The sequence below is a fragment of the Nycticebus coucang genome, chromosome 20 (genome assembly GCF_027406575.1).
Source record: "Nycticebus coucang isolate mNycCou1 chromosome 20, mNycCou1.pri, whole genome shotgun sequence".
Classification (NCBI taxonomy): Eukaryota; Metazoa; Chordata; class Mammalia; order Primates; family Lorisidae; genus Nycticebus; species Nycticebus coucang.
This window is the reverse complement of record NC_069799.1, coordinates 12,700,169-12,714,406: the sequence shown is the minus strand read 5'-3', so window position 1 is coordinate 12,714,406 and position 14,238 is coordinate 12,700,169. Positions and strand designations below refer to the sequence as shown.

General features: G+C 42.0%; 1 long non-coding RNA gene across 1 annotated transcript in view; it reads left to right on the top strand.

Moving 5' to 3' along the window:
* The window catches only part of LOC128572863 (uncharacterized), a 55,774-nt gene extending 41,999 nt beyond the window's left edge, over positions 1 to 13,775 (top strand). Inside the window, exon 3 of the long non-coding RNA XR_008376264.1 lies at positions 13,282 to 13,775. This is a non-coding gene — a long non-coding RNA (uncharacterized LOC128572863). The remainder of the gene's footprint in view (positions 1 to 13,281) is intronic.
* The last annotated feature ends 463 nt before the right edge of the window (positions 13,776 to 14,238 follow it).

Genomic DNA, 14,238 nt, shown 5'->3' with positions numbered 1-14,238 from the left:
CTATCTGGAGCAATGTCACTGCTGACAGGATGCTGGGCCAAGAATACTACGCTATTATTGTTAGCAGTGTCTGCAAAGGGCAGATTAGGGGAACACAGAAAACAGGTCTGTCCCAAGTATGCTCATTGGGACCCAAAGCTTTGCAGCCCAGCTGCTCCCTGGCCTGTGGGACTTCTCTACCCTCCCCATCTCTGGTGCAGGCAGGGAGCCCCTCCCTGTGGAGGTGCAGTTCAGACAGGAGCTGGAGGGTTTCTGGCTTCCTGAGGAATGGCTGGGCTAATTTAGGGAAGGAAGGAAGCTCCACCTGCTACGTCCACCCAATGGCATGGAGTAACCTCCATCACCATGATGGACCAACATGGGAGCCAGAGCCCTGCTAATGCCACAGCTCACCCCCTGTTGAACAGCCCAACCACTATCACCAACACCCCATGACCAGGCCTGCTTCCACCTCCATCTGGCTACAGACCTGGACACATCTGTCTTCTGTTACTTCCAGACTAGACATGACTGGAATTTTCCCAGTAAACTTTCAGTGACAAAACACCTTAAATGGCACACCTTGTCCAGTACCTCTTCTAATCTCACTCCTTCTCTGCCCCCAACCCTTTCCTCCTACCTCCTGGCCTCCACTTAACTTTGATAAGCAGATCTTTGCCCAGTGTGTTGTCTTTTCTGAGATTTTTAATATTTTCTGGAGTTTTTTTTCAGAAAGTTGAAAAAGCTTTTTTTTGTAAACAAGTGAAAGGAAGAAGGATAAAATTGCCTAGGTTGGTGGGTGACTGTGGACTCTGAGCTAGGGTGTGCTATGCCCAGGTCTCCCCAAGCAGCTTGCTCATTAAGGTGATGCTCTATGAATGCCTGGGCTTCATATGGAGCCAGTGGGACAAGAATTACCAGGAGAACATGGCACCCTTCATCTTTCCTACCCTCACTGACTTCTACAGTGTGACCAACTGTGTCATTACTGTGGTAACCGACCTGGCAAGGACCCCTAAAGGCCCCCAACTGTCTCAGCCCTAGTCCCTGCACCTCTCAACCCCCTGACCCCCTTGGGTTAATTCCTCAAACAGGTTTCAGAATAGAACAAGGAAGTTCCCTGAGTTCCCAAGAACTCCTAGCAACAGGTAAAACAATGGGAAAGCTTACCCCCATAGAACAGGAAAGTTCTCCCAGTTACCCCAACTCCCTAGCCATAGGTAAAACAATGGTGAAAAGCTTATTCAAACTTAGTTTCCCAGGCCAAGTTTGTCCCCATGCCAGCTGAACCCCTGACTCACTGTAACCGGTGGCAAACCCCCTGACTCGCTGTAACCCCGCCCTCGTGCCGCTGTAACCGCCATGCTGTAGCCCCCCTCAGCCAACACTGTAACCCCGCCCCAGCTAACTGCCACATTTTTGCCTTTGTTTCTACTTGCTTGCATGGCAACAAAAAGGTATAAAAGGCAACCTACTTTTCTCTTCAGGGCCATTGGCCCTTTGGATGGCAGACCACCTGCACAGATGTAATAAATCACCGTGGTCCCCTGTGCAGGTGTAATAAATCACCATCTGATTTATACCTGAAGTGGGGGTTGAGTCTTTCTTACAGGTGACAAATAATTACAACATTACTACTTATCTCAGGGATCACAGGCCCAGGACAGGGCTAGGGTGAAGGAGCACTGGGTCTAGGTGACCTGTGTCATGTGAGGACTCAGGGATTTTCCCTCTTGGAGATGTGGTAACTGCCCCTTCTTTTTTATCAGCTTCAGGATTGGAGTCTGAGGCCCAGCACAGCCCCTCGGCCCTTCCTGTTAAGGGCACAGTGACCTTGATGCCCATGGTCCAGTGGTAGATATTTACTTCCTACCTGAACTCTTCCCTTGGGTGGAACTAAAACCCTCCTTCCTATGAGTGTTGCTCACTGGTCCAAGGTGTGCCCCTCTAGGCTCCTTGTACCTCTGTCTCACCCTGGAGGGGGGGTGTCAGCAAAGGGGCCTGAAGCTGAAGTAAGTGGGTCTCCAACTCCCCATCTCATGTCCATTCTCTTCCCTGCCCAGAAGTGCTTCTCCTCAGGAGCCTCTCCTTGGTCTATGCCATCCTCTCAGCTCTGGAGAGCATCCAATCCATTGCCACAAGGAGACATAGGAGATGTTTCCAGGCAGGTAGACCTCTCTTCAGAGGAGCCAGGGTGGATCAGGGGCCCTCTGCAGGTCTGTCCATGCCCCCTCAATGACACTGAGAGGATAGGGACACTATAAGCAGGGACGAGCTGGTGGGTGAGGTCTCTAAACTCCTTAGGACCTAAAGCCAGGATTTCCAACTCAGCACTAAGTTTTCTTAACCACCAGGCATGAGTTGTTGCCAACCGGAGACATTCAAGGATCTACTATACAGCAATGGAACTCTGCCCAGCTGACACCTGAGCTGTAAAAACAGAGGTGCTCAGCGAAAGTTGGGCTGGGTCCAGGTGACCAGCATGAGGCCAACCTTTCCAGTCCATCGAGCCCTTGGGATTCAGAAGAACCCAGGGGAAACTTTCACCCAGGCAATTTGGTATTTTGAGGGCTCTGAAATAAATTTGACCTTACATATCTCATGATTATTTCCAAAGGTATCCTTCCTTCTTTTTCTTTTACACAGAAAAAGCTCCAGAAAAAAATTTAAAACCTCTGAAAAATACTAAGCAGAAATCTGTTCATCAAAGTAAAGTGGAAGCTGGGAGATGGAGTCAAGTGTTTGAGGAGGAGAGAAAGGGATGAAGTTGGAAATGGTATTGGAGCATTATGTATTTGTTTTACTTTCTTGCCAAAAATTTACTTAAAACTCCCATGTAGGAGACACTGGAAAAGAAACACTTTGGTAATACGGGAATGAGAAAGGGATTTAACATCATTGGTCTCTGGTTAAAGAGCAGTGAACACCCACATTATTGCGTAGCAGTCTTCGCACCTGTGGTGTATTACTTCTTTTTTTCTTTTTTGTAGAGACAGAGTCTCACTTTATCACCCTCAGTAGAGTGCTGTGGTGTCACAGCTCACAGCAGCCTACAACTTCTTGGCGTAGGCGATTATCTTGCCTCAGCCTCCCAAGTAGCTGGGACTACAGGCGCCTGGCACAACGCCTGGCTATTTTTTTGTTGCAATTTGGCCTGGGCTGGGTTTGAACCTGCCACCCTCGGTATATAGGGCCGGCGCCCTACCTACGGAGTCACAGGCGCCGCCCTGTGGTGTATTACTTCTGTAAAAAGCTTCCGGAGAAGTTTGCTGGGGCTCGTCCTTTGACTCTGCTTTGTTGCTTGGAGGATGCCTGACCAGTGCTCCCCTAAGACTGCTGCTGAGACATTGCTGCTGAGATGCTTGCTCCTACAAATACTGACTGTGACTTCTAAGGTGCTTCAGCACCTCAGACCTGAACGAGACATACCCAGAGCGAAAATGTATAGCAGTCTGCAGTCTGCAGTCTGCGTCCTGGCAGTTTGATGGGTTGGGGCCTGCAGCCTGGGGTCCTGGCTCCAGCACTCCCAGTCACCAGTTGTGTCTAGTTGGTACCAACAGGAAGAGAGATGTGTTTGTCCCAGGGCAGGTGGGGTGTGGGGGCAGGTGGCTCTGGAAATGGTGACTGCCAAATTTCTTCTAGATACCAAATTAGTGAGGTTTTCTTATAGTTTTTAAGATGGAACTCCTCTTAAAGTATCACAAAAATGGTAAAGTAGGCCAGGTGTGGTGGCTCAGGCCAGTAATCCTAGCACTCTGGGAAGCCGAGACGAGTGGAATGTTTGAGCTCAGGTGTTTGAGACCAGTCTGAACGAGAGTGAGACCCTGTCTCTAAAACTAGCCATTGTGGTGGGCATCTATAATCCCAGCTACTCAGGAGTCTGAGGCAGGAGGATGGCTTGAGCCCAAGAGTTGGAAGTTGCTGTCAGCTATGATGCAATGGCACTATAACCAGGGTGACAAAATCAGACTGTGGCTCAAAAAAAAAAAAATTAAATTAAAAATATATAAACAAAATACAATAAAAAGAGAGGAAAGGCAAATATCCAAAGTACACAATTCTAATATGAAGCCAGTAGACGAACTAATTAATATATGTCCACATAAGAGAAAAACTCAATTCAATTCAAGTTGAGGGGAGGGGGAAAAAGAGAGAGGAAAAGGAAGTAGAGAAGGGTTGTGTGGTCCCACTTAATGGACATGATGTAAGGGTATATGGCACACCTCTTGTGGATGGGACAAAAGTACAATATGGAGTCTTCTTGGCTGGGCGAGTGGCTCAAGCTTGTAATCCTAGCACTGGGGGAAGCTGAGGAGGGTGGATTGCCTGATCTCAGAGTTCGAGACCAGCCTGAGCGAGAGCAAGACTTCATCTCTAAAATAGCCCCGCCTAGTGGAGGGTGCCTGTATTCTCAGCTAACTCGGGATGCTGAGGCAAGAGAATTGCTGGTGCCCAAGAGTTTGAGTTTGCTGTGAGCTGACGCCAGGGCACTCAGCTGATGGCAACAAACTGAGACTCTGCCTCAAAAAAGAAAAACAAACAAACAAACAAAAAAAAATATATATATATAAAAAATGGATTCTTCCTAACAAATACAAACATTATAACCTAATTGTAGGTTAAATTTCAAATTAATTTGAAATTTAAAAAAGAAAAAAAAAAAAAAGAATGTCAAGAGGGACTAGCCAAAATCTCAAGTTGTCACTATAGGAGAGGTGCCAAAGAAAAGCTCTATGACTCTTCTGAGCCTGAAATAAGCAAGAAACAGCTTTGTTGTGTTAGGTCACTGATATTTGGGGGTCATTTGTTAGCCTGTCTTTTTTGTTTGTTTGTTTGTTTGTTTTTGAGACAGAGCCTCAAGCTGTCTCCCTGGGTAGAGTGCTGTGGCATCACAGCTCATAGCAACCTCCAACTCCTGGGATCAAGTGATTCTCCTGCCTCAGCCTCCCAAGTAGCTGGGACTACAGGCGCCTGCCACAACACCTGGCTATTTTTGGTTGCAGCCATCATTGTTGTTTGGTGGGTTCAAACCCACCAGCTCAGGTGTATGTGGCTGGCGCCTTAGCTGCTTGAGCCATAAAATTATATTCTTATATTCTTACTAAGGTGTTTAATCAGGAAAGATTAACTGGCTAGAAAATCATCTGGGCATTTTAAACATTACTAGCTCCTGCCCAATATCTCCTTCCAATCCAATACAACCTTCATTTTTTTCAAAGAAAAAACTTATTTTCACTTAAAATGCCACAGATACTTCTGACCTTTTTAAAAAATAAAATCACACAGTGTGTACTCTTGTGTCTGTCTTCATTTATTCAACAAAATGTATGCTATATTTATTCACGTTGTTGTACATAATCAAATTATTCATACATTTTTACTGTTGTGTAGTATTTCAGTGTATTGATATCCTGTCATTTATCAACAGCACTATTACTAGATACTTGGTCATTTTCAGTCTGTGTTTATTATAATAATGCTGTTATTGAACCTTTTCCATAAGATTTTTGTTATACACATGTAACATGTTAATATAGGTAGGTGTGAAATTAATTGCTAGATCATACATAATATGTGCATATTTAACTTTAGTAATATCCAAAATTTTCCACAGTAGTTTACCAGTTTACCTACCCAGCATCATGTACAAAAGTTCAAGTGTTGTAGAGCACTACAACATCTCCAGAATTTGGTATTTACAGTCTTTACTTTTTTTTTGAGACTGAATCTCAATTTATCACCTCAGTAGAGTGCTGTGGCATCATAGCTCACAGCAACCTCAAACACTTGGGCTCAAGCAAGTCTCTTGCCTCAGCCTCCCCAGTAGCTGGGACTACAGGTGCCCGCCACAACCCCTGGCTACTTTTTTAGAGATGAGGGTCTCACTTTTGCTCAGGCTAGTCTCAAACCTGTGAGCTCAGGTCAATCCACCTGCCTTGGCCTTGATGAAACATTTTCCCTTGTAGTTTTTAACTAGCTGGGCATTCTACAGCAAGACTGTTGATGTCATCTATGATGCCATGAGAGTGGCAGCCAGAGTGCTAGGATTACAGGCGTGAGCCCCCGCGCTTGCTCACTACAGTCTTTTTAATTGTAGCCATTCTGATGTATTTGTGGTGTGAAATCCTGTGGTTTGAATGTGTTTTCTTCTGAATATCAATGAAATTGAGCAACTTTTTGCATTTTTTTGCAATTTTGCTTTTCTCTTTTGTGAACTTGAACTAATGAGCAAGAAAATGGCAAACAATCTCATTTACTTTTTTTGAGACAGAGTCTTACTTGGTCACCCTCAATAGTGTGCTATGGTGCCTTAGCTCACAGGAACCTCAAACTCTTGGATTGAAGTGATCCTCTTGGCTCAGCCTCTCAAGTAACTGGAACTATAGGCACCCACCACAACGCCTGGCTATATTTTAGAGATGAGATCTCGCTCTTGCTCAGGCTGGTTTTGTACTTATGAGCTCAGGCAATCCACCCGCCTCGGCTTCCCAAGTGCTGGGATTACAGGTGTGAGCCACTGCACCTGGCCAAACCCATTTACTATTAGACAAGAGATATGAATAGAACCTTCTCCCAAGAAGACAGCTAACACATAAAAAAAATGCTCATTGTTCCTAATCATCAGGGAAATGCAAATAAAAACCACCTTGAGATATTTTCCAACCCCAGTGAGAATAGCCCACATCCTACTGTGGGTGTGGAGAGAAGAGATCACTTACACAGTGTTGGTGTGACTGCAAATTAGTATAGTGGTTTTTTTTGTTTGTTTGTTTTTTAGGGGGCATTTCAAAATGTTGTTGAAACATTTTCCCTTGTAGTTTTTAGCTAGCTGGGCATTCTACAACAAGACTGTTGATGTCATCTATGATGCCATGAAAGTGGCAGCCACCAATATTGCACTCCACTGACCTGGTCATCCCCAGGATCCCTTGAATGGTTCCTGGCTAATGATTGGTGCTGCATCTGTCTGACAATGTTGACAGGCTCATCAAAAGTGATATTTCTGTTGTGTTTAATGTTTTTCTGTTTCTTTCTTTCTCTTGGTGGTCCCTTGAGGGCTCTGATGATGAGGGCAGATTGAAGGTACCACTTCAATCTGGGCCTGTGTGTTCTGGATAATCAGTTTCGCTGTAATCCTCAGACCCTTTCCAGTAACCACTTGCCATGGCAGTGTCATCACCAATCTTTTTTAGAGACAAACCCAGAAGGCTGATCTTGGGGGCCAGAGCAGACGTGGCACCGACTTCATCACCAGTGCACCTCAGGTATATGAGTTTGATCTCATTGGAGTCAAACAGGTGGCTTGCTGGAGGTGCTGGTGTGGGAGGAACCCAGATTCGGGACAATCAAAGAAATTTGCACTTTGGCCTCCTCCAAGCTGAAAGCCAAAAAGCAGTACAGTCTTTTTGGAAAAAAATATGGAGAATCCTCAAAGAGCTAATGGTAGACTTTATCCCACAATCCCATTACTAGGTATCTACACAGAAGAAAAAAAAAATCACTCTACCATAAGGCCGTTTCCACTCAAATGTTCAAAGGAACTCAATTCATAATTGCTGAGATGTGGAAAAAACCCAAGTGGCCATCAACCCATAATAGAGAAATAAGCTGTGTTATATACGTACCATGAAATACTATTCAGCTAGAAACAAAGATGGAGACTATATAGTTTGTATTGGCCTGGAAGGATTAGGAAAACATCCTCTTAAGTAAAGTATGGAGGCCAGGTGAGGTGGCTTATGCTTGTACCTAGCACCCTGGGAGGCCAAAATGGATGGATTTCTTGGAGACCAGCCTGAACAAAAGAGAGACCCCATCTCTACTAAAAAGAGAAAACCTAGGGTGGCGCCTGTGGCTCAAAGGAGTAGGGCGCTGGGCCCATATGCTGGAGGTGGTGGGTTCAAACCCAGCCCTGGCCATAAACTGCAAAAAAAAAAAAAGCATGGAACTGTAAGCATCCAATATACTCAATACTAACATAAAACTAGTAGACAAAAAACTACATACCCACACAGGAGAAAAACAATTAAATTCTAGAAGGATGAAGGGGGGAAGAGGTTTGGTAAGCTCTCAGCTAATGGGTATAACGTAGAGGTGTGTGGCACACGTCCCACATGAAGGGCCCACCTACAACTTGGACTTTACTTAACAAATACAAGCAATGTAACCTAATAATATATATTCTTATATTAATCTGAAATAAGACATCAATATTAGTTTCCATTAAACCATTGTAAAAATTGTCTTGGTATACAACAAATAATATAAAGTATGTTAATTAACTTTAATAGAAACATTGGCTAATTAAGCATAAAAACAAATGGCAATGTTGACCAATACAGACATAATATCTATTTTTTTAAACATAAAAAGTTCAAATTGTAATGTCTTAGGCTTTAAAAATGTTATTAAGTCCATGAAAGCAGAATTCCAACAGGCCATCTTTTTTAGGCACTCTGAAATAACAAAATTATCACAATGTAACCAACAAGTAATTTCTGGCCTCACGCAAATTAAATATAAGACTTTTTAGTTAGGCAGAGTGTGGCAGCTCACACCTGTAATCCTAGCACTCTGGGAGGCTGAAGTGGGTGGATTGCTTGAGTTCACAAGTTCAAGACCAGCCTGAGCGAAGGCGAGACCCTGTCTCTACTAAAAAAAAATATATAAAAAACTGAGGTAAGAGGATTGCTTGAGCCCGAGTTGGAGGTTGCTGTGAGCTATGACACCATGACATTCTACCTACGGCAACAGCTTGAGACTCTGTCTCAAAAATAAAAAAAAAACAAAACTCTTTAGTTAACCTCTGGATTAAATGGAGAATTTACCTTGAGATTATTTTTATAAAATAGGAGATATATTAAGGAGAAAAGAGAGGTCATTGCAGATGAAAGATCTGACTTTATTTATTTTTTTGAGACAGAGTTTCACTTACTAACCCTTGGTAGAGTGCTGTGCTGTCACAGGTCACAGCAACCTCCAAATCCTTGGGCTTAGGTGATTCTCTCGCCTCAGCCTCCCGAGTAGCTGGGATTACAGGTGCCTGCCACAACGCCCAGCTATATTTTTTTGTTGTAACTTGGCCGGGGCTGGGTTTGAACCCACCACCCTCAGTATATGGGGCCAGCGCCCTACTCACTGAGCCATAGGCGCTGCCCGATCTGACTTTATTTTATAGAAAAACAGTGATTATTGCCATAGACAGCTACTATTCAGAGTAGTGAGTATTATATTAAAATTTTGTTTAAATCATAAAATACTCGAAAATCACCCTTCACAAATTGCGATTACCACATAGAATATTGGGGGTCATCTTAGAAATTTTAGGTTTCTCATTAGATACTGTTGTCTACCACCAAAATATCTGTGAAATATTTTTTTATGTATACACCGTATATTTCTGATTTCAGCAGAAATTCTGTACATTCTTTTAATGCAGATAGCTATGATCTTCAAGTTATAACATTCCTTAAAGTGATGAATAGAGTTGGTAAGAAAATATGATGACTTCTCAGGTGCAGATGTAAATCAAAGAATGATATTGATTTTATTATTAACATTATTTTCTTTAATTATGTTTATATATATTTAGGGAAACTATTATAGATGTTTCATTTCTTCTCATCCTAGTTTTCGAATATGCATATTTATATTTACATTTTCCATCACTTTTTTCTCTTTCCTATATTTGGCTATATTCATTCTGCTCACCATTTCAGCTCATTTGTCCTTTCATTCATGTCAGTATAATTAAAGTTTAACCTGTATGATGTGTATTAAGTTAATATTTTATACTTTCAATTGCTCACTTTAGATTTGACTATTTTCTAGATATGTCTTTTCAAACTTATTGTTTCTTCTGCTTTCCATAATAATTGGATTACTTATTTTTCCCATCACATTTACCTAAACATTTTAAACATAATTCCAATATTTGAAGTTTATGTGATATCTAATTTTTTCTGATAATTTATCTTGGAAGTTTTTTTCTCATGTCCTACATGATTGATAGTTCGATTCTCACATTTGTGTGACATATTCGGTCAGTTTCTTTCTTTCTTTCTTTCTTTTTTTTTTTTTTAAGACAGAGTCTCATTTTGTCACCCTTGTAGAGTGCCACGGTGTCACAGCTCACAGCAACCTCAAACTCTTGGGCTTAAATGATTCACTTGCCTTAGCCTCCCAAGTAGCTAGAACTATAGGCGCCTGCCACAGCACCTGGCTAGTTTTAGAGATGAGGTCTAGCTCTTGCTAAGGCTGGTCTTGAACTCGTAAGCTCAGACTATCCATCCACCTTGGCCTTCCAGAGTGCTAGGATTTCAGGCGTGAGCCATAGCACCCGGCCTTTATTTTTATTTCTTAATTTTTCCTCTTTTTTTGAGATAGAGTCTCACTTTGCACCTTTGGTAGAGTCTCACAGCAACCTCAAACTCTTGGGCTCAAGTGATTCTCTTGCTGCGCCCCTCTTGCTGCTGGGACTACAGGTCCCCACCACAATGCCAAGCTTTTGTTAGAGACCGGGTCTTGCTGTAGCTCAGGCTGGTCTGAAACTCCTGGGCTCAGGCAATCCAACTGTCTTGGCTTTTCGGAGTGCTAGGATTACAGATATAAGCCACCACACCCTGTCAGTTTATTTATTACACTTCCTCTGGGAGAGAGTTGGACAACTCACAGATATATGGCCTCTTTACTATTAGCCAGTACCTAAAGGGAACATTTTATACCTAGACTAATTACTTCTCAATATCACATAAATGTCAACAGTATACAGGTTAAACTTTAAATTATACTGACATGAATGAAAGGACAAATGAGCTGAAATGGTGAGCAGAATGAATATATCCAAATATAGTAAAGAGAAAAAAATGATGGAAAATGTAAATATAAATATGTATATTTGAAAACTAGGATGAGAAGAAATGAAACATCTGTAATAGTTTCCCTAAATATATAAACATAATTAAAGAAAATAATGTTAATAATAAAAAATTAAGCCTGAATTCTTGAATTTATTAGTGTGGTATGTCAATAAAAGACCAATAAATAAAAATAACAAAACAAAACAATAATAGCCATATAACACCAGAGACAGAATAAAAGCTTAAAATCATTGGGAGATAAAGTGAAATAATCTATAAAGCGAGAGCAAAATCTGCACAAACTGTATACAACAGGAAAAACAAATACTGAGTTTTTGTTGTTGCTGTTGTTTGTTTTTGAGCCAGGGTCTCAATCTATCACACTAGGTAGAATGTGGTGTCATCATAGCTCACAGCAACCTCAAACTTTTGGGCTTGAGCAATCGTCTTGTCTCAGCCTCCCCAATAGCTGAGACTACAGAAACTAGCCACAATGCCTGGCTATTTTTAGAGACGGGGTCTCACTCTTGTTCAGGCTGGTCTCAAGCTCCCGAGTTTAAGCAATCCACTGGCCTTGTCCTTGCAGAGTGCTAGGATTACAGTTATGAGCCACTGGGCCCAGCCAGATATTGAATGTTAAATGAACATATATTTAAGCTATAATAATGCTCAGGTAAAGTATCTTTAATAAATAAGTGTAACTTGAAATATATATTTTTTTCATTTTTAATCTTTTATTTTTTGTATGGTACTAGTTTTTTTTTTTTTCCTTTTTTTGCAGTTTTTGGCTGAGGCTGAGTTTAAACCTGCCACCTCTGGTATATGGGCCCGGTGCCCTACTCCTTGAGCCACAGGTGCTGCCCAACTTGAAATATTTTTAAAAGTTAAAATAGTGATAAATTTATTTAGCTAGTTATTTTTTATTTTTTAATTTTTTGGGGAGACACAGTCTCTGTTGGCCTGGGTAGAGTGCTATGGCATCATAGTTCACAGCAACCTCAAACTCCCGAGCTCATGCACTTTTCGTGCCCCAGCTCCCAAGTAGCTGGGACACAGGCACCCACCACAATGCTCAGCTAATTTTTTTCTATTTTTAGTAGAGATGGTCTTGCTCTTGCTCTGGCAAGTCTTGAACTTCTGGGCTCAATGCAACCACCCACCTTGGCTTCTATGAGTACTAGGATTATAGGTGTGAGCCATTATGCCTGACCCAATAGACTTATTTTTGAGTAAGAGCCTCTTAAGAGTACAGTTTTAGAAAAAAGAAATTCCTTTTTTTTTATTATTAAATCATAGCTGTGTACATTAATGTGATCATGGGGCACCATACACTGGGTTTCATAGACTGTTTGACACATTTTCATCACGCTGGTTAACATAGCCCTCCTGGCATTTTCTTAGTTATTGTGTTAAGACATTTATATTCTACATTTACTAAGTTTCACATATACTCTTGTAAGATGCACCGCAGGTGTAATCCCACCAATCACCCTCCCTCTGCCCCCCTCCCCCCTTCCTCTCCCTTTCCCCCTTCCCCCTTAGGTTATAACTGGGTTATAGCTTTCATGTGAAAGACATAAATTAGGGCGGCGCCTGTGGCTCAGTCGGTAAGGCGCCGGCCCCATATACCAAGGGTGGTGGGTTCAAACCCAGCCCCGGCCAAACTGCAACCAAAAAATAGCCGGGCGTTGTGGCGGGCGCCCGTAGTCCCAGCTACTCGGGAGGCTGAGGCAAGAGAATCGCTTAAGCCCAGGAGTTGGAGGTTGCTGTGAGCTGTGTGAGGCCACAGCACTCTACCAAGGGCCATAAAGTGAGACTCTGTCTCTACAAAAAAAAAAAAAAAGAAAGACATAAATTAGTTTCATAGTAGGGCTGAGTGCATTAGATAAAAAGAAATTTTTCTTTCTTTTTTTTTTTTAGAGACAGAGTTTCATTTTGTCACCCTTGGTAGAGTGCTGTGCTGTCACAGCTCACAGCAACCTCCAGCTCCTGGGCTTAGGTGATTCTCTGGCCTCAGCCTCCCAAGTACCTGGGACTATGGGCACCCGTTACAATGCTCAGCTATTTTTTTGTTGCAGTTTGGCCGGGGCCAGGTTTGAACCTACCACCTTTGGTATATGGGGCTGGTGCCCCACTCACTGAGCCACAGGCACCATCTAAGAAATTTTTCTTGTGTGAATTTCAGAATATCAAAATTCAAGAGTGACAGGCTTGATGTGAGTATATCAAATTATAATTATGGTGGACACAACACTAAACAAAATTTAACAGTGTTTACCAGCATTTTTGCAATATATTAAAAATGTAATTCCACATATTTTACATAAATCAAATAAATTCTTTACTTCTTGAATAATTTGACAGGCAGAAAAATCTTATTCAGAATTTTTTTGCATCATTAACGTATTAAAAATTGAAGACACTTTTGTTTCATATCTTGCAGGATGTTGATCATCTTCTTATCAGAACTGATTAGCACCAAAGGACTAACAGTGGCATAGACATTGACCACAAGTGTCTGGACACTGAGGATCACTGGGTCATATGCCTGTAATAGGACTGAGGAGAGTGAGAGGATGAAGTCCAGCCAGTACATGACCACAAAGGAACTCACCAGTAGCAGGATGGTCTGAGTGGCTCTTTTTTCTGGGGTGACTCTTTGGGAGAGGCTTGTACTGTGAAGGTGCTTATATTGTCTCTGGTGCCTGGACAAGAGAATTGCCATGTATGTGCTTGAAAGCAACATAATTCCTGTGGAGGAAATATCCCTGGATGTTGTAAGAGTGAAAAAAAGAGCCCTAATTATGGGTTTCGTGGGGTAAAATGAGCAGTATTTGCTTAATTTTAATAGATTGGTTTGGGTCATATTGGAGTAAGCCACAGTGTAGAAGATCACATTACTACTGGAAGACAAACTGAGGGACCACAGGAAAAAGAAAACCAAAGCAATATAATTCCTAGATTTATGTTTAAATCTTGCCAACCAGGAAGTTGTAGGGCTGATAGTAATGGCCTGGAACACACTCAGGAAACAGGTGGTGAATATGGAGAGTCCCCTCATCACCCTGTTCATGTAGAAATATGCCTTACATTTAAAGTCAGTCTGAAAACCCATTAATTCAAACAGGTCTGGAATTGTTAAAAACAGTACATTAAGTAGCATCATGATGTGGACAAAGGCCAAGTGACAGGTTATCACATTGATGGGCCTAGGTGTGACATCCAGAAGGAGTTTGGAGATTTGCAAGTAAAGAAGAATGGTATTGGCTGAGATTCCAAAGCCAAATTGAAAAAAAAAGGAATTTTTAAAAATAAGGTCAGTGAGAAATGATGTCATTAATGACATAAAGAAACACTATTTTGTTTATCTGAAAAAAGTACACTTCACATTATCAATGTT